The sequence below is a fragment of the Schistocerca piceifrons genome, unplaced genomic scaffold (genome assembly GCF_021461385.2).
Source record: "Schistocerca piceifrons isolate TAMUIC-IGC-003096 unplaced genomic scaffold, iqSchPice1.1 HiC_scaffold_2166, whole genome shotgun sequence".
In the NCBI taxonomy this organism is placed as follows: domain Eukaryota; kingdom Metazoa; phylum Arthropoda; class Insecta; order Orthoptera; family Acrididae; genus Schistocerca; species Schistocerca piceifrons.
The window spans coordinates 528,081-554,173 of NW_025728082.1; the positions used below are offsets into that span (position 1 = coordinate 528,081).

The following is a 26,093-nucleotide window of genomic DNA, read 5'->3' on the forward strand; positions in this document are numbered from 1 at the left end:
CTTCGCTTGTATTAGAATTGTTTAATATTGAACAACCTTGCTTATTTTGCATGTCGCCCTTTGCTTGCGACACATCTATATGAGACAAAGTTAAGTATTGTACACTACTGGCCATTCAAATAGTTACACCAAGAAGAAATGCAGATGATAAACGGGTATTCATTGGACAAATATATTATACTAGAACTGACATGTGATTACATTTTCACGCAATTTGGGTGCATAGATCCTGAGAAATCAGTACGTAGAACAACCACCTCTGGCTGTAACAACGGCCTTGATACGCCTGGGCATTGAGTCAAACAGAGCTTGGGTGGCGTGTACAGGTACAGCTGCCTATGCAGCTTCAACACGATACCACAGTTCAAGAGTAGTGCCTGGCGTATTGTGACGAGCCAGTTGCTCGGCCACCATTGACCAGACATTTTCAGTTGGTGAGAGATCTGGAGAATGTGCTGGCCAAGGCAGCAGTCGAACATTTCCTGTATCCAAAAATGCCCGTGCAGGACCTGCAACATGCGGTCGTGCATTATCCCGCTAAAATGTAGGGTTTCGCAGGGATCGAATGAAGGGTAGAGTCACGGGTCGTAACACATCTGAAATGTAACGTCCACTGTTCAAAGTACCGTCAATGCGATCAAGAGGTGACCGAGACGTGTAACCAATGGCAACCCATACCATCACGCTGGGTGATACGCCAGTATGGCGATGACGAATATACACTTGCAGTTTGCGTTCACCGCGATGTCGCCAAACACGGATCAGACCATCATGATGCTGTAAACAGAACCTGGATTCATCCGAAAAAATATCGTTTTGCCATTCGTGCACCGAGGTTCATCGTGGAGTACACCATCGCAGGCGCTCCTGTCTGCGAAGCAGCGTCAAGGGTAACCGCAGCCATGGTCTCCGAGCTGATAGTCTATGCTGCTGCAAACGTCGTCGAACTGTTCGTGCAGATGGTTGTTGTCTTGCAAACGTCCCCATCTGTTGACTCAAGGATCGAGACGTTGCTGCACGATCCGTTACAGCCATGCGGATAAGATGCCTGTCATCTCGACTGCTAGTGATAAGAGGCCGTTGGGATCCAGCACGGCGTTCCGTATTACCCTCCTGAACCCACCGATTCCATATAATGCTAATAGTCATTGGATCTCGACCAACGCGAGCACCAATGTTGCTAAACGATAAACCGCAATCGCGATAGGCTACAATCCGACCCTTATCAAAGTCGGAAAATTGATGGTACGCATTTCTCCCCCTTACACGAGGCATCACAACAACGTTTCACCAGGCAACGCCGGTCAACTGCTGTTTGTATATGAAAAATCGGTTGGAAACTTTCCTCATGTCAGCACATTGCAGATGTCGCCATCGGCGCCAACCTTGTGTGAATGCTCTGAAAAGCTAATCATTTGCATATCACAGCATCTTCTTCCTGTCGGTTAAATTTCGCGTCTGTAGCACGTCATCTTCGTGGCGTAGCAATTTTAATGGCCAGTAGTTTATGTGCTCATTTTGTAATAAAACTCATTAAAACGATTTACCTCAATTGTTGTCTAGCCATCCGAGAAAGCAGGTTTCCTAGACACTCCATCTTTGACGGCTAGGCAGGATTTAACAGTTTGCTTCGTGGGACACTTGGTATGAAAGAAAAGTTTCTTAACTTTGTTAACATTCCTGCTGACACCTGTAGTCATTAGTGCTACAACACGTTTGTGATAATCGATTTCCAACTCTACGAAAACTGAATCGAAAAGTCCAGATGTATTAGATACCAATACATCTAAGATGATGCCTTCTAATAAGGGGAACAGTATTCGAATGAATATCCACCCGAAAATACTCCACGCCTCTTCTGAAGTGACGAGCACCCTTTACAATTTAGGAACTCTGTAGCTGGGCCAAATTTAAGTGACTTTCAGTAGAATACACACATTTTGCTCAAATTATGGCTGTGCTTCGTATTTTCGTGAAAAACAGACTGGTTTTTAGGAGCATGACATTGAGTAATCGACAGAGGAGGATGGCGAAACCTTATCCATTTGTCACCGAGCGCCGAGGGGCAACGGGAGCGACGTTCAGAAATGGGCAGGTCACGGGTCACTGGTGACGAATGGCCGGTGACCTCAGAGCCATCTGGGACTGGGTCTGGAACTAGAGCGTGTCGTATGGCGAGGCTTAAGAGCGGCCACAGTCCGGCAGGCGTGTCCTGGGCAGGCGCAGGCGGGGTCCCGAGGGCGAATCTCTCTCTCTGCACCGAACCAGGTAAACAGCACGCAGTCTGCTGCCTGCTCGCTTCTGTGTATAAGAGGCGCAAAGCTAGGTACTTCACATCGTTCATCCGCCTATTAAGGTATCAATAATTTCACCTCGTTACTCATCTCTTGGGTGACACGCCAAGAAAGGTTGTAATCTTAGTCCGATACTATAACACACAGTCACCATTTCATTTATGAGTTTCAAAAACATAAAATGCACACCCCGCGTTCAGTGACATCAGGCGAACACAATACATTGCTATAATGTTACTGTGTACTCGTGTCACTATGCGGCATCTGCAATAATTATTGGTTATAGATGATCACTGTATGGATGAAATGTTTTTGTCAAGGACAGAATAAAATAACACGATATGTCACTATCTCCTATGAGCGAATGTAATTGTTCTTTCAGTTAGTTATCCTTTCGTCACACAATGACTAGTTTATATGCTGTGGATTACAGCGTCCGCGATATTTGCTACATACAGGTATTTCATGTCACTGAAAAAGAAAAGAAAACAGGAAAAAAGGTTTATTTAAATGTCTACATTTCAGATAGTACCCGAGTGAAGGCACACGCACACAATGACAATTCATAACATATAAACAATAGTGTTCCTACGAAGATGTGAGGATAACATATACAAATTTGTATTAGCAAATAAATTGGAAAAATAAAAAAAACATGTATATATAGAGGCAGTGTCTTCAGTACTGTGGTGTAAGGTATAGCAGTGAATTCGATTTAATGCTACACAGAACGAATCGTCAAGGACAGTTGTATGTTGTGGCCGAGCGGTTCTAGGCGCTTCAGTCCGGAACCGCGCGACCGCTACGGTCGCAGGTTCGAATCCTGCCTCGGGCAAGGATGTGTGTGATGTACTTAGGTTAGTTAGGTTTAAGTAGTTCTAAGTTCTAGGGGACTGATGACCTCAGAAGTTAAGTCCCATAGTGCTCAGAGCCATTTGAACCATTTTTGAACAGGTGTATTTGTGACACGCAATTGACGAACGTTGTTAGTAATGCAACAGAACGTCAAATTAGGACTGCAACTGTTATGACTCCAGTTCTATGTATTCACATAGCACCTCTATTGGCAAACAAAAACCTTATTACAGCTGCAGCTTGAGATTAGATACGAATCCTCGTATGCTAACTTACAAATACCGTATATACCGTACTTCAGTCCATTTTAGGTCAATAAATATTATACTTATTGTGTATGTGCAATATGCGTATTTCATAACACATGTATTTAATAAGAAATCGATTTCGTTGTGTAATAAGGAATGAAATTTATCCTCCTACATTCAGCATTTCTTCGAAATGGAGATATTGCTTGAACAATAAACAAAAATTAACAATCAGTCATCATTAAGGCAAAAGAAAGGGAGATTAGGATCTGAAGTCCCATCGCAGACGAGACAAACTGAGACGGAACACAAACGTGGGAAAGGATGTCGGCCTTGATCTTCCATGGAACCACCCCGGTTATCGACATTCCCGATTTTAGAAAATCGCCGGAAACCTAAATTTGTATTGCTAGACAGGGATTTGAATCTCCGTGCCCCCGGATATGAGTCCAGCCTGCTAAACACAGCGCCACCTCGCTCGGTGAGATTACAATGGAGAAACTGTAGAAGGATACATAAAAAAAAGCCAAGCGTGAAGTTCTTAAACGAGGAGTGCAGTCTTTTTGTATATGTGAGAATGTAAGTGATAACAAAAATAATCTAGGTCTGTGTTTGTGATGTATGTGACCTAACAGTAAAATTGTGGCACAGAAAAAATTCTATGGAAAACCATTAGCAAAATTCCTGGTATTTAGGAATATTTAACCTGCTACCAGAACGAACAGTAGACGGAAAATGTTGAGGCATACAAAGATTAGAATATCTATTTGAGAATACGGAGAATTTTGAGTGAAGTAGAAATATAGAGCAAACGTTTAGCACAACAATAGAAGAAATGGAGGGCAGCATCGTACCAGTCAAAGAACTGATGAAAAGAAGTCAGTTTTGACTGATGAAACATTTCGACATAAGGACACACAACAAAAGTGGGAAATTCTATTCAGGCTATCTTCGGGAATAAAAATGGTTGCATGCTAGCAGGCCGGAGTGGCCGTACGGTTCTAGGCGCTACAGTCTGGAACCGAGTGACCGCTACGGTCGCAGGTTCTAATCCTGCCTCGGGCATGGACGTGTGTGATGTTCTTAGGTTAGTTAGGTAAATTAGTTCTAAGTTCTAGGCGACTGACGACCTCAGAAGTTAAGTCGCATAGTGCTCAGGGCCATTTGAACCATTTGTTACGTGCTAAGCAACGGCTATCTCTTCTCCTAGGTTGGACCTTGTTTTCCATAATCTCTGTTCATAACAACATTTGGCGGTGTTTTATTTCAATATCTGTCGTTTGAAGATGGCCTATACAAAAAAATTCCGTGTGAGAAAAACGGAACGAAAACCAATACAGCTATCAAAATGTCTTATACGGAAGGCACCTTATCATGACTGAAGAACGTCGAGAGACACGGCAAGGTAAGAAGCATTTTATGGAAAGATAAAATTAATATATACATACCACCTTCTTCTCGTACCGTAAATCTTCCGACCCCTCTGAAGCTTTTGTCCCACATAATCTACCCTAAGCCAGTGTTTTCATGTTCTCATGCATGCTGCAATCAACGACTCTTTAACGTACATTTCAGTTTTCCTCTTCGACTGTTTCCTCCACATAAATCAGAAGTGGACATCTTGTGACATATCCGCATCACTTCTCCGTGTAATAAACACACATATCGCCTTCTGTCGCGTATTTATATTCCGTCATTAACATACCGCTTACCTTTCATTACATGGAACCATGGACAAACAAGAAATCGCGTGAATACGTGCGAAAGTTATGTCAATGAAGAATGCTTAGTGTTTGAAGGCTGCGATTCCGAAGTCTCTAAAAATATTGTACACTACTTGAGACACTCTACACGTGGACCAAAGGCACAGTACCCATCGACAAAGCGAGACTGACTTCGGGGAGTTTCAAATCGATCGCCGGCCGTTGCGGCCGAGCGGTTCTAGGCGCTTCTGTCCGGAACCACGCGACTGCTACGGCCGCAGGTCCGAATCCTGCCTCGCGCATGGATGTGTATGATGTCCTTAGGTTAGTTAGGTTTACGTAGTTCTAAGTTCTAGGGGACTGATGACCTTAGATGTTAAGTTCCATTAGTGCTGAGAGCCATTTGAACCATTTTCAAATCGATCTCCGCCACTGAAATGATGTAAATAGTTACTGACTCCTTATTTTTGTGTTTGTGACGCCGTACAGTGCTGTACAAAGAAAGAGAACATCGCAAACCGAAACATTCGACTCGTCTCGTCTTAGAGCACTTTACACAACCGTAGTCAAAATACTGAATCTACTATGAAATTTTCTTGTTTCGTCTAAAAACTCGCCTCAATATTAAGGTTGCAAAATCTCCGTAAATGCTGTGGCGATCTGTTCAACTGAGCGAGGCGGCACATTGGTGAGACACTGCGCTCGCTTTCAGGAGGATAGCGCTTCAAATCCCCGTCACACCATCCAGATTCAGTCTCCTCGTGCTTTCCCTAAACGACTTAAGGCGATTGCCGCTATAGTCCATTTGATAAACAACGAGCTTGCCCTTCATCTCCAATGACTCGTTGTCGACTGTACGTGAAACTAAAATAGCTAAAATAGCTCAACTATACATCCATTCTCGATGGCTTCACATAAATAAAAAGCCAAGATAATACATAGTGCTCCTTCATCCAGATTATAACAATAGGATGTAGCAAAGCATAAACGGTGCACGGAGCGCATAAGGCTGCTACCGTAACGTAATAATATTGGGGTCGGTAAAGTGGCACACCGCCCATAAACATATTTGATTTGAATAACAGCTTGGAAATAATTGATGTTATTAAACTAATTTTGCTTCCTTCCACCCTTCCTTTGTGAACAATTCGCTGTAGCTCGTCCAAAAAATATAATTGCATTTTTTCATCTTTTGCATTCGATAACATCGAATTAATATACTGCGACGCTAACTGACAATGTTAACTAACTCTACAAAACAGTCATTGCTTTATTTGAATATGTGAGAGCTATAGGAAATGCTACAAGTGCTCTGATTGAGAACCTAACTATGTTATAACTAGATGGCGGATTGACATATACTGGAATAAAAAGATATATGCTGGAGTGCAAAACTTAAGGACGAAAGTAACTTTCGCATAATAATCTTTCCTTCATGGGGGACCTCAGTCATATGGAATTGATTGAAAGAAATTTCCTCCATTTGACTGTTAATTGTTCACTTATTTTGCACAATCATGATTTCGGCTTTGTGGCCATTATCAAGTGCATGTTGAAATGTTAAAATATGTCTGACCTATCTGTGACATGTCATAGTCGAAAGAACATATTTCTGGTCTTATGGACCACTTGTCGTATGAAAGGATACGAGTACATATCGAATATACATGATATGGCTGACATTGTGCACAATGAGAAACCATTGACAGACAGTATGGCGTATTTAACAGCTAATATATTCGTGTGACCTGAAAATTGTTTTGTAATACTGAAACGCGACGACTCCAGCGCAATTATTTTATCTGAATAAAAATGTCGTTTCTGTTCGTCTCATCGCGTGTTTCTTTCAATTACCTTCTGTACTGTACTGTACTTCACTGTACTATAGCAGTCATTTCCATTCATGGTACCAGTTTCATCGAGTTACGTTACTTTTCAGTGCCACATCATGCGAAGGTTACTTTTCTCCTTATGTTTTACACACCAGTGAAATATGCTTGCATTTATGCGCAAAAATAAACACTAATTGGAGAGCCGACCCAGCTTCGCAGGGTATTGAAATAGAAATGAAGTCCCATGCTTCTTTATAGAGCGTAGGGGAACGATGCGGGCCATCGGATTCATCAGTGTTCTGTGCGCCGTGTCAACATGTTTTCAGTGCCTTTCTCGTCGAGTGTGAACGGCTACGTGTTTTTTGTGTGTCTGTGACCACTATTTTTTGCCCGTCACTATGTTCATTTTCATTCTCCATTTTTTGTACTGTGATTGTCAACTCTCTGGCTGAAAAGCGGCGTAGCATGCCGCTGCCAGCCTACTTGTTTGTTCAGGTGTTAAAATAACAATAAAGTAAAAAAAAAAAAAAAACGATGCGGGAGACCCGCACCGCTTTACTAGGCAAGGTCCTAGTGGAGGTGGTTTGCCATTGCCTTCCTCCGACCGTGATGGGGATGAATGATGATGATGAAGACGACACAACAACACCCAGTCATCTCGAGGCAGGAAAAATCCCCGACCCCTCCGGGAATCGAACCCGGGACCCTGTGCTCGGGATTCGAGAACGCTACCGCGAGACCACGAGCAGCAGACCTGCAGCGTATTATTAAATAACTAACAGCCGGACAACTTGTCTGCCGTAGCGGTTACTATATAAATTATACATAAGCAAATCTTCCTTTTGAATCAGTCTATCAATTAGTGGAAACCTTATCGAAATCTCTTCAGACTTACTGAGATTAGCCTTCACATACATACAGAAAAACGCGGAGGAGGGGTGGGGGGAGTGAGGGGGGGGAGAGTGCTTTAATTTATAATATGTATAGATTTGGAAAAAATTTAACAGCTAGACAACTGAAAGTAACGAATAAGTATAAAATGGGAATTCCTTACTTACAGAGTCGCAAGCACATTTCATCTCACTACTAGTGTATCTGTTATGAGGTACGGAGTGTTTCAGGAAGAATGGGGAATATTCAGGGCTATGACAGGATCGACAATTCGTAGCAAAAATGATAGTGAACATGAATGCTAAAATGCATACTTCAAGAGCCATGAGCACTTCATCATCTTCGATACTGTGAAGTAAATCTCTTCCATCCCATGCTCCTTACTCTCCGTATTTTGGGAGATAGTAGTATGGACCAAAACAAGAAAACTTTATCAAGTAAACCACGACTCTAAAATGCATGCCTTAACAGCTGTGATCACTTGTTCAGTAAAACAGATGTGTTTCACAGTAGCGAAGATAAACAAGTGCTCTTAGCACTTAAGGTGTGCTTTTTAGAGTCCATGTTTACCCCGTGTTTTTTGCATCGAATGCTCATTCCTACCATTTCCCTGAATACTGATCTTTCCTCGTGCGATTCTCTGTATCAAGGAAAAAAATTTTCAGATTTTTTGTAATAAATTCATTGGTTTTTGAGGAAATAGATAAATTTCAAGTGCGAAAAGTTTGTTTGTACTTCATGTGATTTTAGATGGGAGGCTGCAAATTTATTTAAACGCAGCTCAAGGTACAATTCAGTTTTTGTTCTTATTTTTTATTTTATTTTATTTATTTATTTATTTATTTGCTAACGGACGTATACCGGATATTCTATACATTTTATTTGTGCACTCAGCTCTGAATAAAGTGAACCAAATCAGTTCTTTCTTCATATAGAGTCGACAGGAATTTTCATGCCAGCATATTTTTTAATAAATGTAAGCACAGAACTGTTCAGGTCATCCGACACTACGTTTGCCGACACAAGAGCTCTGCACTGACTCATGCAAGGTACACTGTTGTTTGCAGTACTTTCAATACCAGCCAATTTCATAACGTTTGCATGGTCACACGAATTTTATTTCACTTCCTTTTTTAACATGGAACGAAATCTGATTGTGATGCTTAATCTCGAAACAATATTTACAAGCTTTCTGCAGTTTACACCGGAACGTTTATTAATGTAATTTCAGAATTGTGAGTATTTTACTAGCAAACACAAAAATTACTTCCCGTTGAAGCCGTACGAGCTTTAAACTACTGTCGCAGTAAAAAATTGGTTCAAATGGCTCTGAGCACTATGGGACTAAACATCTGAGGTCATCAGTCCCCTAGAACTTAGAACTAATTAAACCTAACTAACCTAAGGACATCACACACATCCATGCCCGAGGCAGGATTCGAACCTGCGACCGTAGCAGTCGCGCGGTTCCGGACTGAAGCGCCTAGAACCGATGACTTGGACAGGGTTTGTGATTGGTGTAAAGAATGGCAGCTAACTCTAAATATAGATAAATGTAAATTAATGCAGATGAATAGGAAAGAGAATCCCGTAATGTTTGAATACTCCATTAGTAGTGTAGCGCTTGACACAGTCACGTGGATTAAATATTTGGGCGTAACATTGCAGAGCGATATGAAGTGGGACAAGCATGTAATGGCAGTTGTGGGGAAGGCAGATAATCGTCTTCGGTTCATTGGTAGAATTTTGGGGAGATGTGGTTCATCTGTAAAGGAGACCGCTAATAAAACACTAATACGACCTATTCTTGAGTACCGCTCGAGCGTTTGGGATCCCTATCAGGTCGGATTGAGGGAGGACATAGAAGCAATTCACAGGCGGGCTGCTACATTTGTTACTGGTAGGTTTGATCATCAAGCGAGTGTTACGGATATGCTTCAGGAACTCGGGTGGGAGTCTATGGAGGAAAGGAGGCGTTCTTTCCGTGAATCGCTACTGAGGAAATTTAGAGAACCAGCATTTGAGGCTGACTGCAGAACAATTTTACTGCCGGCAACTTATATTTCGCGGAAAGACCACAAATATAAGATAAGAGAGATTAGGGCTCGTATATAGGCATATAGGCAGACATTTTTCCCTCGTTCTGTTTGGGAGTGGAACAGGGAGAGAAGATGCTAGTTGTGGTACGAGGTACCCTCCGCCACGCACCGTATGGTGGATTGCGGAGTATGTATGTAGATATAGATGTAGATGTAGATGTAGTTAATCGCCTAAGGCCGAAATTGCAATCGTGAAATAAAGAAAATGTTAGTCACTGGCGTAAATATGATGTGTTTTATATACACCTTAACAATTCAGGTGATGCAACATCGTAAATAAATAAGAAGTGCAGGAAAACCGAGGCTGAATGGCTGCGGGAAAAATGCGAAGACATCGAAAAAGAAATGGTCGTCGGAAGTAATGATTCAGATGTAGAAAAGTCAACACAAACTTTGATGAAATTAAAAGAAAAAGCGTCAACGTTAAGAATGCAAACGCAACTCCACTGTTACATGCAAAGGAGAGAGCGGGTGGATGGAAAGAGTATATTGGAATCCTCTACATGCAGAATTAACTGTTTGGTGACGTGATAGAAGAAGAAATAGGAGTCGATATAGAAGATAAAGGGGATCCAATATTGAAGTCAGAGTTTAACAGAGTTTTGGATGAAATGTTATCAGATGAAGCAGAAGGGATAGCTAACATTCCTTCGTAATTTCAAAAATCGTTGAACGACGTGGCAGTCCAAAGACTGGTTGGTAGAATTTATGATACTTACCATTAGATTTTCCGAAGAATATCACCAACATCACCCGAAGATACCAAGACCAAGTAAATGCAAGAACTATTGTACAATCAGCTTAACATCTAATGCACTCAAATTACACACAAGAATAATACACAGAAGAATGGAAAAGAAAATTGATGATCCGTTAAATGACGGCTAGTTTGCTTTAGGAATGGTAAAGGAACCAGAGAGGCTGTTCTGATGTTGCGCTTGACACAGGAAGCAAGGGTTAAGAAAAATCAAGTGAGCGTTCATAGGATTTGTCAACCTGGAATGAGCAAACTAGTCTACGATGTTCGAAATTCGAAGGAAAATAGATGTAAGTTTCGGAAAAAATGGCTAATATACAATATGTACAATAACAGAGAAAAGATAAGACTGCAAGACCAAGAACAAAAAGCTCGGGTTAGAAAGGGTATAAGACAGGTATGTAGTCTTTCGTGCCTACGGTGAAATCTGTACATCGAAGATATAATGACTGAAGTAAAAGATTTAAAACTGGGATAGTGGAAGAGGATATCAATGATAAGATTCACTAATGACATCGCTATGCTCAATGAATTTGAGGAAGAAAAGCACGACCTGTTGAATGGAGTGAGCAGTCGAATAAGCATAAGCTAAGGATTGAGAGTAAACCGAAGGAAGACATATGTATCGAGGAACAGGAGAGATGAGATTAGTGACAAACTCAACATCAAAATTGGGAGCTATGAAGTAGACGAAGTAAAGGAATTCTGTTATCTTGGAAGCGAAATAAACATGACGGACGTAGCAAGAAGGGCAGAAAAAGCAGACTACCACAGTAACGAAGAAATTTGTGGGCAAGGAAGTCTATTTGTATGAAATATCGTCCTTAAGTTATGGAAAAAATTTCTGAGAATGTACGTTTAGTTCACAGCATTCTATGATGTGAATCACGTATCATTTCGCTAATGTATTACGTGAAAATCTAAAAAAAAATTAATCAAAATATTTGAGATGTGTTTCAATACAAGCACGTTAAAATTGTATGGACTGATGACACACGAAATGTGGATGTTCTCTGCAAAAGGAGAGGAACATGTGGAAGGACAGTAACATGTGAAAATCATAGACAAGAAGAGAGAAAGGATACAATATGTGTCAACACACAGGGGGCATAAAGTTCATGGTACTTAGGGAACTTAAAGAGTACAAACTGTAGGGAAGACAGAGATTGGAATACATCCAACGGGTAATTTGTGGGGGCCCCATTAAAATCAATCAGAAGACTGATAACCCCACTGCAGTTCACATTTACGTGTTTGGGAGAGGGCTGATGAAACCACTTTCAGATTATTTCCCCACCGTTCGCCTCTCGAATAGCAATGGGCAAAAATGGATATTTTTATTTTTCCGTGCAATTTCTGATTTCTCTCATTTTATTACAATGTCCATTCTTCCCTGTGTAGGTTGGATCAACAAAATATTGTGGTATCCGAAAGAGAAAGCTGGTGGTTGAAATTTCGTGATAAGATTTCGTCACAAGGAGAAACGCCTTGTTTTAATTATTGTCACCCACAACTCGCTCAGCGTATCTGCAACACTCACTCTCCTATTTTGTGATAATAGAAAACGAGCTGCCCTTGTCTGAACAGTTTGGATGTTCTCCATCAACACTATCTTATAAGGATCCCACGTGGCGCAGTAATACACATGAAGAGTACGGCCAAGCACTGTTTGTATAATAGAATTTTTACATCTGCTAAGGTTTCTTCCTGTAAAACATAGTCTTTGATTCATCTTCCCGAAAACACTTTTTATGTGAAGATTCCAGTTTAAATTGTTCGTAATTGCAATCCCTATGTATTTGGTTTACTCAACAACCTTTAAATTTATGTTACTCCTCTAAATTTATGTTACATATTGCGTAATCGAAATTTAGTGGAATATTTTTAGTACTCGTGTGGAGGACCTCAGACATTTCATTGTCCACGGGCAGTTTCCACTTTTCGCACCATGCAGATGTCCTGTGTAAACCATTTAGCAGTTCGTTTTGGTCTTCCGATGACTTTACTAGACGGTAAACGACGGCATCATCTGCAAAGAATCTAATAGCGCCTCTTAGATTGTTTCCTAAATCATTTATACAGATCAGGAACAGCATAGTTTCTTCCCTGGGTAACGCCAGATATCACTTCTGTTTCACTCGTTGACTTCCCGTCAGTTACTACGAAGTGTTACCTTTCTTGTACGAAATCATGAATCCAGTCGCACAACTGAGACGATACTCTCTTGCTACGCAATTTGATTGAAAGTTGCTAGCATCAAAGCGTTCTGAAAATTTACAAATAGGGAATCAACTTGAAATCCACTGTCGATGTCACTCACTACTTCGCGTCAAAACGAGACCAGTGGCCATTATTAAGACAGTTTTAGAAGTGTAGCGGCGTCAAAAATGTATTCGGGTTCGCTGATAAAAGTTTCCTTGATAACCAGTGGTGAAATACGTCGCATATTTTTTCTCGCGCGCGGCACAATGCAGTGAGCATAACTCCTGTCACAGAAGTGCGTGAGACTTCATCTAGGAGGGCGATCGACAGAAACGTTTCAATATGACAAGTAGCTTATTCTGCCCGTTCCATACTAAAGAGTCTTAAGTCACCTGCAGGAATTCACTATTTCCTATTGCATCCATTGAATGTTTTGTCATAGGCGTGTTTTTCGCTGCTGGGTTCTGTAAAACAGTACTTCACAGATGGTCTCATGAATATAATCTGTCTGGTGTTATGCAGCAACATCGCTGAGAAACTGTTCACTTACTTCGAATATTCTGAAATTTTGCTTACTAAAAGAGTGGCGATCTTTAAGTGGCTCTTGACATCCAAACAGTATGGCTGCTTCAAGGAGAACCCGTTTTCTTCAGTGGGCACCCAGAAATGAAATGAGTTATGTCCTCCATGTTCATGTGGTCAGAACTGGGAGTGTCTGTTCCGCCAGTTTTGCATAGGTTTTTTCCCAAAACGGCCATGGTTAAACTTCAGCCAGCTAGTTGTTCTACACAATCTTGTTTCAGTATTCCTCTTCTTGAGGTACTTACATCGGTATTTTCTTGTAATGGCTCTATCAGCAACAGTATTTTGCCGTCGTCACTCAGTCCCGTCCTCTGTTTCCATCTGAGTATATTGCTTAGGTTGGTGTAGGGGTTCCTGTAGTGTTCTTGACTATCTTGACTATAATGTCTTTTACGGATTTACCTAACCATGCATTGTCCCTTATAGACACAGTCGTCATTTCTTGTCACCGGACTTACAGATTCGCACTCAACGTCAACCATCGGAAACGGTGAGACGAAGCTTGAAGCACTGAAAGTGTAGAGCTGTCGGAAATAGTTTAAAATTAAATGGACACATAGAGAACGAAAGCGAGTGCTAAAAAAATGGAACAAGTGTATGAAAAACGCGTAGGAGAACAAGGAACAGAATATCATCTGACTAGGCTACATCTATGTTCCGCAAGTCATGTGTGGTGGAGGATAGTTGTAACGTATACACAACAAATGTACCTATGTTCGTCAGTGAAAATGGACTCGATAAGCAACCTGAGCTATCAGTAAACGGAATCTAACCTGCGTAACACTGTGCGTGTTGTATGAGTGTAAGTTTCCCTGTCCTTTAAGCCCTCGACAGATTGCTGCATGAAAAACTTAAAACTAACATTTGGATAAGCTATCTGACTGCGTTTTTGAATAAGGATTTACAAGTGATACAGAATCCTGGCTTGCGCAACGGAATTTACTGGATTAGAGTACATGACATGTTCTGGTGTGTCAGTGTCTCTGTTTTGCACTCACCACTATAGATGACCGCCTTTTTCCATCTGGTTTACAGCAATTCGCAGCAGCATGCAGCAGCAGGGGCTAAAGCATATTGTTACTAAGAATGAATTTAATAAAAAGGAGTTTTTTGGGTCCCGTTAACTACTAAATAACTTGTGAGAAGGGATTTCACAAATTAAGTCTATTTAAAACTTCAGAAACCAATAACGGACAATGACAGTAACAATGAGGTAAATATCAATAATGACCGAGTGCTAGATTAACAAATTATTTCAATTTCAAAGTTACATTAAAATTTGGTTGGTTCTAATGGTTTTGAGCACTATGGGACTTAACATCTGAGGTCATCAGTCCCCTAGAACTTAGAACTACTTAGACCTAACTAACCTAACGACATCACACACATCCATGCCCGAGGCAGGATTCGAACCTGCGACCGTAGCGGTCGCGTGGTTCGAGACTGAAGCGCCCAGAACTGCTCGGCCAAACCGGCCGGCACATTAACATTTAATAATAATATTATTTATTAATTATATGTGGAGAATAATTATTATTATTTGGAGGATAAGGAGGTTTCTTTAACTGACAAGCAAAACATGGGATTATTGCAAACTCGGACTAACAATCACGAGCCTAACCCTCCAATTGCTTTTGCGCTAAGGTTGCGAAATTTACCTTGAATTCATCTTCAAGCGTAGTTAAGCCATCTAAATCTCTCCTGGCAATATAAAAGAAATCACGCCTTGAGTGCGGTAAGTTATACCATCACCGACGTGAGGGCAGCGTGACACGTCTTCTGTCCCCGAGCTTCGACAACACTACACTACTTCCACTCTCGCAGACAGACCTCGTCTCACAACAATGCATAGAATCGCGCTCCCATGTTTCGCCCTCACATTGTTACAATCGATATCAGAGTGCTTACACAATGCAAATAATAGCTTTAAGTTGGGTATATTGTTTTCAATGTAATGGAGAGCTCTGACACACTCCTTACATACTTTCGCTGCCAACATATTCGCCCTCCCCCCTTTTTTTTGTGAGAGCGAGCTGCTAATAGCGACAGGAATCAGCGTAATCGTCCAGAAGGGTATTTCTCGTATCGAAAGTACGGCGAAATGTATGGCGACGAAATTCTCTGCTGTGATAAGCCGTTTCTACGACATTTATTTACTTCCATGAGTCCTACTTCACCAAGGTATGCAGGAGATATGTAGAGTTTGGAGAAAGAGGAGGGAATGACTGAATGAGGAGTTGATCTGTTGGTAGTGTGTCGCCCGCAAAAGTTAAAGATTCAGTCCAAATACTGTAAGTTCCTGTATTGGCTTTTGACCCACCTACGACAGATTCTGAGTGATATTTCATCACACGGTACGGTGAAAGTTCAAAAAAATGAAAGCAATATTTTTAGTTTAACTAAATGTGCAATCAAGTATGGTATTTTTAAATTTTTGTAAATGTACACGTACGCTTTTGTTCAGCTGAATGTCTGACGCTAGGAAAGACACAGCAACAAGCAACATAATAAACTTACAGACTCTTACACAGAAATTAAATGTGACGCGAGATGTAACAGACAGATGGGAGAAACGTTCTCGACGAGATATGAAGAATACAGAGAACCTTGTAGGGTACGCACTTACGGAATATATCATTGCGCCTAAAGAACGTGTATGCGAAAGCTATCCACTAAAAGGAATTGAAGGGAATTTAGAGGTATTGCGCACAGAGAAGAAGACAGAAAAACGTTTGACTCGAAAAACAATTCACCACCGTAGATTTGATAACGAGCTTCACAGACGAAAAGGGGATAGAATGGATTTCACAACGTCTACTTGTGTCTTCATGACATTAACATAAACACGTCTGATAGCTAATATCAATATATGCTTCAGTATAAGCATAGTTTATTGTCTTTGGCGTGGGGAATAACAGTTGACCAATCGAACTAGAAATCAAGGGTCTTACAATAGTAGTGCGCAATGGGAAATACTGATGAAGTGAAGGCATTCTGGTGATTGTAATGTGACAGAACAGAAGGATACGAGGTAGGGATTTTAAACGAAGACTAAGACATTTCGTCCGATTGAATATTGGTTCGTATGTTCAGGTGCGTACGTTTAATGGTTTAAACACACACAGCCAGATGACGACTTTACACTCGAAACGCATATCTAAGATTAAAATTGTTTGTTGTGTATTAGATACTCAAAAAGTACACTTTTGGTCATGAAAATGACAACACCAGAAAAAATTTAAAAAACAATTACTTATTGTGCGTCTGCAGTATAGCAGGAAGAATACGTGATTACATTTATAGATTTGTTTCTTGAAGTCTCCCCGGCGGATCGAATATTCCACCATTTTTCTGTAGTGCATTCGGGATATTATTAACACGTGCGCCGATACTTCGGCTGACAACCGTTCAGCAATTTTCAAGGTGAGTTGCTTGCAAAATTTTTAACGCACCTTACACTGTGCAGTAAACACGCATGCTGTTGGTAACAAGCATGAAGGTGAAAAAAGAAGGGAGATGGCAGTGTAGACTTAAAGCTGTGCGTTGTTTTGGAACCAGAGTGTGCGGGGCCAGCGCCATCTTAAATATCCCAAAATATTAGCAGATTGTTTATCTTAACCACTATGTTTTCTAATTACGTAAGTAATAACGCCGTAAACAACTGTATTCTCCCTCCTTCATTAAAGCTGACCTTTCCACTTAAAACGTTATTGAATCAAAACTGATCCATTAACGTGTCTTCTTATTTATACACATTGTGGGCCTTAACTCCGTTCTGTTATTGTAAAACCTAAACCATTTTTCGCTTACAGATTATCTAGCCTCGCCTGAGTAAGAACAGTGAATGGAAAAAATGTCCAGGTCGTCAAGCAACATTTGCACTTTGCCACAGAAACAATACGTAATAACAAAATGAAGATTAAGAAGACATAAAAACATGAAGTAGACTTCTATAACATAAATGAATGCGTCGGAAATAGGTTAACTTACGTTGTTAGCAGACGACTATACCGTCAAAACTTTCTTCCCGAGAAAGCTCGACGTGCCGTGATGTGAGGTGACGTTCCGTTGACGGTCTGTGCGAATGCCACCATTTGAAATGCACTGTAAAATATTTTGTTGTGACGTGAATTGATGTGATGTGACGTAACGTAACGTGACGGGCAACATGAATTGGCCTGAAACAAGCAACGTCGTCCCGCCATCACGCCAGAGTTCCAGTTTTACGTTAACAACATCCGCGGAACACAATGCTCACTCCGGAGACATTTCTACTCTGTGGTTATTATAGATGGCATATGTTGTAATGCCAGGCGGTGAAGACTTCGAACAATATTTTCTTTGAGTGCGTAGACATGAAATGAGGGTTTCCAGTCCGAAAAATCATGTTGAATTTTTAACGGAGAGCAGTGTACGACAATACATGGAAATCATTTGTAATTTTGCTGTTGTCTTGCACAGAAATAACCTTAAGTTGTAAGTAAAGTCCTAGCAATACCAAAATCCGTTTTCGTAATTGGTGTATTCATCCTTGTGAGAAGGTTTCGCCGGCCGCTGTGATTCTAGGCTCTTCAGTCCGGAACCGCGCTGCAGCTGCGGTCGTAGGTTCGAATCCTGCCTCGGGCATGGTTGTGTATGATTTCCTTCGGTTAGTTAGGTTTAATTAGTTCTAAGTCTATGGGACTGATGACCTCAGATCTTAAGCCCCATAGTGCTTAGATCCATTTGAACCATTTGAGAAGGTTTCACGTCTTTCGAGAAGCTTATTCAACAGAAATCCCAGTTTTTCATCAGCTTCAGCTGTAGGATTCTATCCCATCATGATTTTACATTTTGCTTTACTTTGTGACAAATACATCGACAGTGACTTTTAGTTTTAGAATTGATTTTTATGTGGCATTATTTCCTTCGATAGTTTTACATCGTATTATATGAGCATGTTTTAATCATTCACTCATGGGTTGGAATTATTAGCATGTTTTCAGAGATTCAGTTGCAATGCGAATTCTGCTATAGTATTTTATTCTCCATCGGTTGCTGCACTTTGATAAAGAACTGGGACTGCAAGTGGAATCTTCTGTACACGCTGTTTGTAAACAATTACACTAACATATTAAACAGTTTTCGGTTCGAGTAGGTCTCTCCCTTAGAAGCGGATGCATACTGAAAGAATAGTGTTTATTAGTCGTCTTCGATCTGTAGCGTTGACCGCCTGTAGAAAACTTTTTGACCACCTGGACTGTGCTAATATTTTATGAACGGACATAGTGGAAGTTTGTAACGTGTTTACGCACTAGTATTTCGTTTTTGTTTGTGTTCGTTTATGGACGTATGTGTCCACGTAGAAGTGCGTGAAGGAGGAGCCACTATTGTTGTGGGGAAGGCGAAACAAAGACTGTGCTTTGTTGCAGGACACTTAGAAGACGCGACAAACTCACTAAAGAGACAGCCTACAGTACACTTGTCCGTCCTCTACCGGAATATTGCTGCGCAGTACGGGATCCTTACCACGAGGACATCGAGAAAGTGCAAAGAAGGGCAGCTCGTTTCGTGTTATCGCGCAATAGGGGTGAGAGTGTCACTGATATGATACGCGGGTTGGGATGACAGTCACTGAAACAAAGGCGGTTTTCTTTGCGGCGAGATCTATTTACTAGATTTTAATCAACAACTTTCTCCTCCGAATGCGAAAATATTGTGTTGACGGCCCCCTACGTTGAGAGAAATGATCATCATAACGAAATAAGAGAAATCAGAGCTCTAACGGAAAGATTTAGGTCTTCCTTTTTCCCACGCGCAATTCGAGAGTGGAATGGTAGAGATGTAGTATGAAAATGGTTCGATGAACGCTCTGCCAGGCACTTAAGTGTGATTTGCAGAGTAATCATGTAGATGTAGATGTATTATACACTGATCAGGCAGAACATGACGAACACTATCTAACAGTCGGTACGTCCACATTTGGCACGGATAACAGTGGCGACGCGTCGTGGCATGGAACCAGTGAGACCTTGGTAGGTAGCTGGAGGGAGTTGGAACCGCATCCGTACACATAAGTCACCTAATTCCATAAATTCCGGGGATTGGGGCGATGAGCTCTCACGCCATGTTCAATCACATCTCAGACGTGTTCGATCTGGTTCAGATCTGGCGAGTTCGGGGTCCAGCACATCGATTCTAACTCGCCACTGTGTTCCGCGAACCACTCCATTACACTCCTGGCCTTGTGACAGCTTGTGGAAAAATGCCACTGCCGTGGGGAACTTGATCGTCAGGTAGGACTGTATGTGGTCTGCAACCAGTTGTAAGTAGGCTGTTTAGGTTTTTATATTGGTAATGCCACGTAGCGCTCTGTATGAAAATCACTGGCTGTGCTCAAATCATTATTGGCCACTGGCCAAAACAATTTGTACAATTTTTTGTGGGGAGCATGGGGGCTATGTAAGTAGGCTGTTTAGATTTTTATATTGGTAATGCCACGTAGCGCTCTGTATGAAAATCACTGGCTGTGCTGTGTGCAGTATGTGGCTAGTTTGCATTGTTTCTGCCATTGTAGTGTTGGGCAGCGGCAGCTGGATGTGGACAGCGCGTAGCGTTGCGCAGTTGGAGGTGAGCCGCCAGCAGTGGTGGATGTGAGGAGAGAGATGGCGGAGTTTTGAAATTACATATATTATGACTAGTGATGATATTAAGGTAAATACATTGTTTGTTCTCTATTAATATCTTTCATTTGCTAACTATCCCTATCAGTAGTTAGTGCCTTCCGTAGTTTGAATCTTTTATTTAGCTGGCAGTAGTGGCGCTCGCTGTATTGCAGTAGTTCGAGTAACGAAGATTTTTGTGAGGTAAGTGATTTCTGAAAGGTATAGTTTAATGTTACTCAGGGCCATTCTTTTGCAGGGATCTTTGATAGTCAGATTGCGTTGCGCTAAAAATATTGTGTGTCACTTTAGTGAATGTTTGAGTACGTTCAGTTTTGCTCAGCTGTTTGAAAAGCAAATAGTGTAAGAGGTTTATCAGCACAGTCGTGTATAATTGTTCGAAGGGGACGTTTCACAGTGTACGATGCTCCTTGGCCGTCATGGTGCCTTGCACACTTTCCACTCGACCCATGGAAGCCCACGTGAAAGTTCCCCAGAGGGATAATGGAGGAGCCACCAGGATGTCTCTGTCCTGCGGTACAGGTGTCAAGGAGCTGTTCCCCTGGAAGACGACGGAATCGCGCCCTCCCAGTGGCATGATAAAGGTATTGGGGTTCATCAGACAATGGAACGCTCTGCCACTGCACCAACGTCCAGTGCCGACGGTCACGTGCTCATTTCAATCGTAGTTACCCATGTCATGGTGACATCGGTCGTCGGCTGCGGAGACTCATCGTTATGAGTGTTCGGTGCACTGTGTGTTCAGAAACATCTGTACTCTATCCAGTATTAAAGTCTGATGTCAGTTCCGCCAAAGTTCGCCTCCTGTTCTGTTTTATCAGACCGCTCAGCCTACGACATCCGACATCCGTAATGAGAGGTGGCCGCCCAACCCCTTCGACGTCTGGACGTGGTTTCGCTACGTGTTGAAGACGCTCACCATGGTACACCCGACAAGCCGAGTCTCTAGGCCACCACAATCTGCCCTCTGTCAAACTCAGGCAGATCGCACGCCTTAGTCGTTCTACATATAGACAGCACGATCACCTATACTGCATGCACCGTGCGTGTTTCTGACTAGCAGTCATTCCTCGCCAGGTGATGCTACAATCATCTGGACGGGTTTATATCGATAGTAGGTCGGTGGTTGTAATGCTCTGGGTGATCAGTCCAGACAGAACTTTATGTTGTTTTGATGGGAATTTTGCTATTTTATGATTTTGAGCAAACACGGGACTCAGTGTTTTAGTAAGCCCTATAGGTAGAGCGCCAAAAACCCTTGTAACATTAATATTAACATCACAGCTTCGGATAGTACGTCACCTTTATTGTAGTGGGCCAATGCACATGTGGCACGTCTCGTCTTCCCTACCGTTACAAGTGTCATTCACCCATGGGCTTGGCTTTTTATCCATCTACCCCGAGCAAGAAAGCAGATGGAGCGCCAATCACATGAAGAATATGACCTGTACATTTAAGTCAATGTATTTTAAACAAAACGCAGTTATGAGTACATATCAAGGGCTTATTTCAATATTGGTACAAGTCCATTTTTGTTCATTTTGAGATACTGAGTACTAAAGTTAAATCAGCGCTGAAAAATTTGCAATTGAGATGCTAGAAATATTCAAGCATGTGGCTTCTTGCTAGAGATGAACATTTCTTTCTGTTTGTTTGGATCATTAATTTCAGAAGCATTATAGGCAGAAAAGTGGAGGTAATGGACTTGTGCCACTATTGAAATAAGCCCTTCATATAAATGTTGCTATTAAGTATGCAACCGTAACCAGTGGCACAGATAGTTTTACTAATAACAATAATTTATGTTTGAACTAACATAATGCGCTGCAGATCTCAGAATACTAACTGGACATACTCAAAGATTGAGATAGGTTTATTTTGTCTGCAAGAAGTGGTCAAAAATAAAAGATACTTCATCAATATTTGTGGGAACGGTGCAGAAGCTAGACTGGATCGGAACAAGATTATAGCGGTGCAGTAATGACTTTTAGTGACATGTCTAAAGCTACCTGGGTTACCTTTCCTCACATTGAAGACTGTTTCACGCTCGCGGTGGTCAACATGCTAACACACCAATAAGTTAAGCAAAGTCAACCGAATAATGATGATGGCTAAACGCACAGTTACAGGTTGTTTCAATGGCTCGTGGCTGTGTTATGTGCCTCCTTTGCAAAGGAAATATGTAGTGCATTCGCAACATTACCGGGGGTTCTTGTAACTGACCGTCTCTGGACGCTACTGGCTCCAAGTGGTCAAAAATTTTTCTACAATCAGCCAATGCTACAGAATAAAACACTTTTCTTTCAACATTCGCTTCTAAAAAGAAGGCCTATTTGGACGGAAAACTGGTTGATAAACTTTATAACATGTTAATGGAAATTGATGAAATTATTTAATGGAGTGGCCGAGCGGTTCTGGCGCTTCAGTCTGGCACCGCGCGGCCGCTACGGTCGCAGGTTCGAATCCTGCCTCGGACATGGATGTGTGTGATGTCCTTACGTTAGTTAGGTTTAAGTAGTTCTACGTTCTAGCGGACTGATGACCTCAGAAGTTAAGTCCCATGGTGCTCAGAGCCATTTGAACCATTTTATTTAATATTTCAGCATGTTTCGAGCTATAATCTTATTATCAGGAGAAAATTACGATGCAAAAACATTTAATATGAATATACCTAAAGCTTAATGTAGTGGGTTTCTGTCTCGGAGTATGTTGTGAACTACTGTGTTCAAAGAAATTGACAGCAGTCCCGAGACCGAAAACTAGCAAATTATATTGATATTGAATGTTATAATATAGCCAATTTTCCCTGAGGATGAGATCACCCCTCGAAACATGTTGGAATATTAAAATAGTTCACATACGTTAACAAACAACTTGTGAGTGGCAGTGGTCTTTAAAAACCTATTAATTAATTTTAACAAACACTCACCGTCGAATAACAACGGATACACCATTAAATTACAACTAAATGTTTTTCATCAGCTAGTCATGCTACTGACATGGTGCCTAATGCTAATTGAAAGTCCGGCACCTCAGGATTCTCGCAGCATGATTCATTTCTCTTTTAATCGAGGCTAGAAACATTAGAGAATGAACACATGTGCGGTACGAAAAACAATATTTTAATTTGAAATATACCTAGCACAAAAGTTACTATTGGGTTATATGTTTCATATTCCATGAAAAAGCTTCAAGAGCAGCGTATGACTCAGTCGTCGTTTAGATACGGTGCTGCTAGCTCATCGGAATGTACTTTCACACAGCTACTCGGCGAAAGATTCCCCAGCGGTCAGGGGCCCTTGTACAGCCGGTATCTGCAGGGTTCACGCCAGTCCTGCGATAGCGCAATCCCACGGACGACCGCCGCCCCTGACAACACGAACGCCGCAACGTGGGCTCACACCCAAAGCTCTCAGTCCACTCATCCAGTCTCGAGAATGTTTATTTTAGAACGCTGGTAACGTTGCACGCATGTTCTCGGCGCAATAATATTACATTTGATCAGCTAAGCTTTCCACTGAGAAATCTCTCGATGCTTGCATTGGCACCAGTCTCTTGGAATTTAGTTTACAGTCAGATTTAGAGACAAATGTAAGTATCAGTCACCGTATCATTATCATCATCATCATCATCATCATCATTATCACCACCACCACCCATCACCAACCATTTGACAACAACGGCCGGGAAACGACCTCCATTAGACTCCTGCATGCATTATAGTCTTCATTAAATGCATTCATACTGCTGCATGGCTTCTGATGTCGCCTAAACATGTTGTAATCTGCAAACAGATAAATTCTGTAACCACGCAACCTTCCAATAAAAATGCGACTCATATATAAGCTTTCAAAACAAATCTCGTAATGTAGCCTTTCAATAATTAACTGACAGTGAATCTATACTGGTAAATCTGGACGTCAGCAGCGCTGCGTCATGGCCCTGAAAAGTCATTCTGAATAAACTGAAAATTCTTACCTCAGTGATGTCGCCGGATAACGCGTATACAGGGTGTTACAAAAAGGTACGGTCAAACTTTCAGGAAACATTCCTCACACACAAAGAAAGAAAATATGTTATGTGGACATGTGTCCGGAAACGCTTACTTTCCATGTTAGAGCTCATTTTATTACTTCTCTTCAATTCACATTAATCATGGAATGGAAACACACAGCAACAGAACGTACCAGCGTGACTTCAAACACTTTGTTACAGGAAATGTTCAAAATGTCCTCCATTAGCGAGGATACATGCATCCACCCTCCGTCGCATGGAATCCCTGATGCGCTGATGCAGCACTGGAGAATGGTGTATTGTATCACAGCCGTCCACAATACGAGCACGAAGAGTCTCTACATTTGGTACCGGGGTTGCGTAGACAAGAGCTTTCAAATGCCCCCATAAATGAAAGTCAAGAGGGTTGAGGTCAGGAGAGCGTGGAGGCCATGGAATTGGTCCGCCTCTACCAATCCATCGGTCACCGAATCTGTTGTTGAGAAGCGTACGAACACTTCGACTGAAATGTGCAGGAGCTTCATCGTGCATGAACCACATGTTGTGTCGTACTTGTAAAGGCACATGTTCTAGCAGCACAGGTAGAGTATCCCGTATGAAATTATGATAACGTGCTCCATTGAGCGTAGGTGGAAGAACATGGGGCCCAATCAAGACATCACCAACAATGCGTGCCCAAACGTTCACAGAAAATCTGTGTTGATGATGTGATTGCACAATTGCGTGCGGATTCTCGTCAGCTCACACATGTTGATTGTGAAAAGTTACAATTTGATCACGTTGGAATGAAGCCTCATCCGTAAAGAGAACATTTGCACTGAAATGAGGATTGACACATTGTTGGATGAACCATTCGCAGAAGTGTACCCGTGGAGGCCAATCAGCTGCTGATAGTACCTGCACATGCTGTACATGATACGGAAACAAATGGTTCTCCCGTAGCACACTCCATACAGTGACGTGGTCAACGTTACCTTGTACAGCAGCAACTTCCCTGACGCTGACATTAGGGTTATCGTCAACTGCACGAACAATTGCCTCGCCCATTGCAGGTGTCCTCGTCGTTCTAGGTCTTCCCCAGTCGCGAGTCATATGCTGGAATGTTCCGTGCTCCCTAAGACGCCGATCAATTGCTTTGAAAGTCTTCCTGTCGGGACGCCTTCGTTCTGGAAATCTGTCTCGATACAAACGTACCGCGCCACGGCTATTGCCCCGTGCTAATCCATACATCAAATGAGCATCTACCAACTCCGCATTTGTAAACATTGCACTGACTGCAAAACCACGTTCGTGATGAACACTAACCTGTTGATGCTATGTCCTGATGTGCTTGATGTTAGTACTATAGAGCAATGAGTCGCATGTCAACACAAGCACCGAAGTCAACATTAACTTCCTTCAATTGGGCCAACTGGCGGTGAATCGAGGAAGTACAGTACATACTGACGAAACTAAAATGAGCTCTAACATGGAAACTAAGCGTTTCCGGACACATGTCCACATAACATCTTTTCTTTATTTGTGTGTGAGGAATGTTTCCTGAAAGTTTGGCCGTACCTTTTCGTAACACCCTCTATATCTGCTCCTATAAGAATTTTTTCTGGCACAGCCCAGTGTAATGCTGGCCACTAGATTTTGTTATGTATTAAAAACAACTGATTTTGTGTACGATAATCGGCATGACTATGGATAGGAGAAATTAGTAAAAACTTTAAATTCAGATGACTGACGAGCAGGGATCCTCAACCATTGCGTGGAATGGGTGTAAAGACTCGCATGAAATAAGTGGAAGGATCATTCGTGGTTTCCAGTAGTCCAGTTAGTAAAGAGGATCCTCGAGCATTGTGTGCGATGGTTGTAAAGACTCCCTCGAAATCAGTGGAAGGATCATTCGTGGTTCCCAGTAGTCCAGTTGGTACAGAGATTGTGCATAGGGAGTTAAAAATAACGGGTT

The 26,093-nt window shown here is 41.8% G+C and overlaps 1 protein-coding gene across 1 annotated transcript in view; it reads left to right on the forward strand.

Moving 5' to 3' along the window:
* Positions 1–2,208: 2,208 nt before the first annotated feature.
* LOC124742165 (astakine-like) overlaps positions 2,209–26,093 on the forward strand; it is a 111,272-nt gene continuing 87,387 nt past the window's right edge. Inside the window, exons 1-2 of the mRNA XM_047248756.1 lie at positions 2,209–2,268; positions 20,020–20,072. The gene's annotated coding sequence lies outside the window, so the exon portion shown is untranslated. The remainder of the gene's footprint in view (positions 2,269–20,019; positions 20,073–26,093) is intronic.